The sequence below is a fragment of the Triticum dicoccoides genome, chromosome 5B (genome assembly GCF_002162155.2).
Source record: "Triticum dicoccoides isolate Atlit2015 ecotype Zavitan chromosome 5B, WEW_v2.0, whole genome shotgun sequence".
Taxonomy (NCBI): Eukaryota; Viridiplantae; Streptophyta; class Magnoliopsida; order Poales; family Poaceae; genus Triticum; species Triticum dicoccoides.
In genome coordinates, this window is record NC_041389.1 from 20,272,744 (window position 1) to 20,278,166 (window position 5,423).

The following is a 5,423-nucleotide window of genomic DNA, read 5'->3' on the forward strand; positions in this document are numbered from 1 at the left end:
ATCAATGTAATGTAGGCATGTATTTCGAATATAGTCATACGTGCTTATGGAAAAGAACTTGCATGACATCTTTTGTCCTACCCTCCCGTGGCAGCGGGGTCCTATTGGAAACTAAGGGATATTAATGCCTCCTTTTAATAGAGAACCGGAATAAAGCATTAGCACATAGTGAATACATGAACTCCTCAAACTATGGTCATCACCGGGAGTGGTCCCGATTATTGTCACTTCGGGGTTGCCGGATCATAACACATAGTAGGTGACTATAGACTTGCAAGATAGGATCAAGAACTCACATATATTCATGAAAACATAATAGGTTCAGATCTGAAATCATGGCACTCGGGCCCTAGTGACAAGCATTAAGCATAGCAAAGTCATAGCAACATCAATCTCAGAACATAGTGGATACTAGGGATCAAACCCTAACAAAACTAACTCGATTACATGATAAATCTCATCCAAACCATCACCGTCCAGCAAGCCTACGATAGAATTACTCACGCACGGCGGTGAGAATCATGAAATTGGTGATGGAGGATGGTTGATGATGATGACGGCGACGAATCCCCCCTCTCCGGAGCCCCGAACGGACTCCAGATCAGCCATCCCGAGAGAGATTAGGGCTTGGCGGCGGCTTCGTATCGTAAAACGCGATGATTTCTTCTCTTTGATTTTTTTTTCTCCCCAAAAGCCAATATATGGAGTTGGAGTTGGCGTCGGAGGGCCACCAGGGGCCCACGAGGTAGGGGGGCACGCCCAGGAGGGGGTGAGGGGCGCCCCCACCCTCGTGGACAGGGTGTGGGCTCCCTGGTCTTCATCTTTGGCGAGGATTTATTATTATTTTTCTAAGATGTTCCGTGGAGTTTCAGGTCATTCCGAGAACTTTTATTTTCTGCACATAGAACAACATCATGGCAATTCTGCTGAAAACAGCGTCAGTCCGGGTTAGCTCCATTCAAATCATACAAGTTAGAGTCCAAAACAAGGGCAAAAGTGTTTGGAAAAGTAGATACGACGGAGATGTATCAATCCCCCGCCTCGGGCTGTCGGGTCCCTGCTGGTGCCCTCGCCCCTGCCCCGTTCCGGTCACCCTGGCGCCCCCGCCCGCGCGCCTCGCTCCTCTGTCCCCTCGCCGTTGACGCCCCGGAAAGCCGCCGCCTTGGCTCACCGGACCGCTCGCCGCCACCGTGCCTTGGCGTGGGGTGTCGCGGGGTGGTCCGACCAGGGCCTGGCCGGCACGTCTTGGCACGTCGCAGCGAACGCCCCTGGCCTCCACGCCTCGGGCATCTCCACGCCGGGCTGCGTTTTCGCCGGCTATCTCTCCGATCCTCCGCCGCACATCTCCGTTCCGCCCATTCATTGCTTCCTTTGGGACCTCCGCGCTGCGCTTGTCCCCCTCTCGCGCTCCTAGTCGGGCTTGGCCCGCTCCCCCGGTGGCGCCAGCGTCGGCCACGGGAGGGACGGCGGCGGTAGAGGAAACCCTCGCCCCGACATCCCTGCCTCACGGGCTGGGCCGTCTTGCCCTGGGCTGGAGGCTTCCTGGGCTGATCCCGGTTCGGGCATCCTCCTTGATCTTGGGCCTCCCTCCTAGATCCTGTGATGGGCCGACCCAGCCGGGTCGCCAGGCCATTTGGCTCCCCGCTGGCCTGCCTCGTCCCCCATCCTCGCTCTCCTCTCCCTCGATAGAAACCCTATAGCACGCTCCGCCCCTGCTCCCCGCCGCCGCCTCTCTCCCCATCCCCCGCCCCTCTCCCTCCCCGCCGGCTCCCATGCCACACTTGTGGGGGGATGACGCCCCTCGGCCTAAGCGGCGGGCCGAAGACCACCGTGCTGCTCCCCGCCCCTCCCCCGAAGCTTCCCGCCATGAGGAAGAGCTCTGCCGCCAGCTTTCTTCTCGGGAGTCTCGGTGTTCCCCTCCCTGCTCCGACCGCCGCTCGCCCCCGCGCACCGACCACCGCTCCCTGCCACGCCGTTCTCCGGCCAAGGCTGATCGACGGGACCGCTCCCGGTCCCGCTCGCCCGCGCCCGCGCCAGAGTGGAGGTGTCAGCGCCGCCGCTCCCCGTTCCCTCCCGGGCGCCGGGACGGTGGCCGCTCGCCTGCCCGCGGTGGCCCTTCCCGCTCTCCGATCCTCGACCATTCCCCTGCCGCCTCCTCCTAGGCCTGCCGGTACCAGCCTCCCCGCTCCACCCCTAGCTTCCCCCCGGGCGCCGCCGGGACGGCCGCGGCAAGGCCGGTCTAAAGCGGAAGAAGAAGCGGGGGCTCGGCCGTGGCAATGGCCAGGCAGCGGCCCCGGCTCCGTCTCGCGTCCCGGCCGCATCGACCTCGACTGCCCTCTGCCCGGATAACCCCGCCGCCAACCTCGTCAAGTGCTTCAATTGCGGCCTTCCGGGACACTCCCAAATGGCCTGCACGAGTCCCCAGTGCTGCTTCGTGTGCTCAGATCCGGACCACCCCGCGGCTCTTTGTCCCGACCGCCCGGTCTCAAGGGAGCTGATGATGTACGACCACGGCATCGAGGGCCCCAGATTCTTCCACATCGAGGTGGAGGAAGTCCCCCCACCGTTTCCGTCGCGCCTTGCGGTTGTGACCATCGTAGGGGCCGGGGTCGCTTTACCAGAGATGATCGAGGCGGAGCTTAACCACCTCTGCCATCGCATCTGGGATTGGCAGGTGACTCCGACCTCCGGTAGCTCCTTCACCGTGGTCTTCCCCGATGCTCTCATCCTGGGCCTCTGCACCCGTAGTGACGACATTACCCTCGCCCTCAACAAGCTCGTCGTCAACATCTCTGAGCCCCTGATGGACCCTAAGACAGTTACCGTGCTGGACACTGCTTGGATCCTCATAGCGGGCCTCCCCGACATCGCCCGCTCTGAGAAGGTGATCCATAGCATGTCCAAGCTCCTGGGCAAGGTGGTGGTGGTGGACGAGCTCTCCCTTCGCAAGGAGGAGGAGGTCCGTGTCAAGGTCAAGTGCCTGGACTGCTCCATCCTCCGTGCCATCGTCAGAGTGTTCTTCAACGACCAGGGATTCGACCTCAAGATCTACCCCGAGCCTCCCAACCACATCGACCGCCCTCGACACCTCGCTGATGGCCACTTTGGTGGGGGCGGCGCGGACCCCCGCGATGACTCCCACTACCGCCGTCTGCGCCCCTCCCGCCACGAGGATCTGGAGGACGACGATGAGCACTCTGGCCGTAGCTGCTCCCCCTCACGAGACCCCTCTCCACCTCCGAGGCATGGGGGTGCGGGTGCGGGCCGGTCGCGTGGGTTGGCCCCCTCCTCGGAGGCCGCTTCCTCCGCGCTGCCGGTCTCCTCTCCCTCCTCTTCGGCCGAGCTCAGTAACATCTCCAGCATCAGCCTCCTCGTCCTCCCGACATCTTCGCCACGCTCGCCGTGCGTCCTTCCCGTGGTGGCCACGGCCCCCTCGTCCTCGGCATCGGCATCTCTACTGCCTCCGGCCTCACCGATGTTGGCGCCTCCCTCTCGGGTCCCCTTGGGGTGGATGCGCTGCCGCCTCCCGCCTCCCCCCGGCTCCCTCCCCTGCCCCGGTTGATGAAGCGCTAGCCCCGGATCCGCTGGCCCCGGACCCGCCCCTCTCCCCAGGCGGAGTCTGGTGCCCGTCTGATGCCTCCGGCACCTGCGTTCCCGACTCGTCTGCTGCTGGTGGCCTCTGAGGAGGTGGTCACCCCCGTCGCCTCCCACCCGCATCGGTCGGTGTCCTATGTCCGTAGGGCTCGGGCCTCGTCGACCCCGGTGACGGCCTTTCGCCGCAGCGTCCGGCTCGACGCGGATCACCCGGTCGGCTTCCCGGGCTGTCCATCTCTGAGCGGGCTGAGATCCGGGCTGTGGCCCGAACCTCGAGATAGGTGCGACCGACATCCCCTCCAGTTCTTCTAGCTGCTCCTTTTCTGCGCTTGAAGCCGTCCCGCTCGGCCACCTTGCCAAGGTGGCCCTAGACTCGTCTGTAGTTTTCAGGGGGGAGGTTGGCCCCCCCCTTGGAGCAGATTGCGGCTATCCAGGCCCGCGAGATCCTTGACAGGAAACTCGCTGAGACCCGGGCACGTCTCCTCCGCACCCCGGCACCCCAGCCCTCTGGGATGTCGGTCGAGGAAATCCATGGTCGCACTCGCTCCCGCACTGCCGCTCTTAGAGCCCATAGTGCTTTCACCGTCCTGGGGGGGTCAAGCAGCCCCTCAATTGCGGTTTAGATGCGTGGCCTCTTCTGGAACATCCGTGACTTTGGCCATGACTGCCGCCGCCGCCAGCTAGTTGAGTACATCCGTGACGAGCACATCGACATCATTGCCATCCAAGAAACCATGTGCATGGATTTCTGTCTCCCCGAGCTTGACAGCCTTAGCTCCCACCTGTTCTCCTGGCATTGGCTCCCTTCTAGTGGGAACAATGGTCACTCGGGTGGCATCCTCTTAGGTGTTAAGGATGCCACCTTTGAGGTGGGAGGTATGGATCAGGGCGAGTTCTTCGTTAGTACGGAGATCTTTGAGCGTGCGCTCAACTTTAAATGGGAGGTCATCATCGTCTACGGACCGGCGGACCACAGCTGCTCCCCGACCTTCCTCGCCAAGCTGCAGCAGAAGATCTCCGCTTCCCCCCTCCCTGTTGTTGTGGGGGTGACTTTAACCTCATCCGCTCCCCGGATGAGAAGAACAATGACCGGGTTAATCGCCCCCGGATGCAGATTTTTAACGACTGCATCACGGAGTTTGGCCTCCGTGAGCTCGAGCGCACGGGGGCCCGGTTCACCTGGACTAACCGCCAAGCAAACCCAATCCAGTCTGTCCTAGACCACGTCTTAGTTATCCCGGAATGGGAGCTCAGACGCCCCTGGCCTCGGTTCAGGCTATTACCAGGATCGGCTCTGATCATGTCCCTCTTCTCCTCTCCTCTGCTGATGAATGCCCCCATCCCCCCTCGGTTCCGGTTTGAGCTCTTCTGGCTCAACTAGGCCAGGTTTCGCGAGGCCGTTGCCGCTAAGTGGACCGCTGCGCGCAATTCCCCCCACCGCGCCATGTCCGCGGTGGACTCCTGGCAGTTCTGCGCCAAGCTAGCCCGCCAATTTATGAAGGGATGGGGCGCAAACCTCGATTGTGATATCCGGGACCGCAAGAAGGCCCTCCCGAGCGCCATCCAGGCCCTGGACGCCCGCGCTGACTCATCTGGGATCTCCCCGAATGAGTGGATGTTAAGATATGATCTCGAGGACCAACTCTCGGTCATCTACGCTGACGAGGAGGCCTACTAGCGGTTGTGCGGCACCCAACGGTGGGTTCTTCAGGGCGACGCCAACACGGCCTACTTCCAGGTGATTGCCAATGGCCGGCGTCGTCGCAACTCGATTCACTCCCTGTGGGATGGTGATACTCAGCTTGTTCGACCCTCGGACATCCGCACCC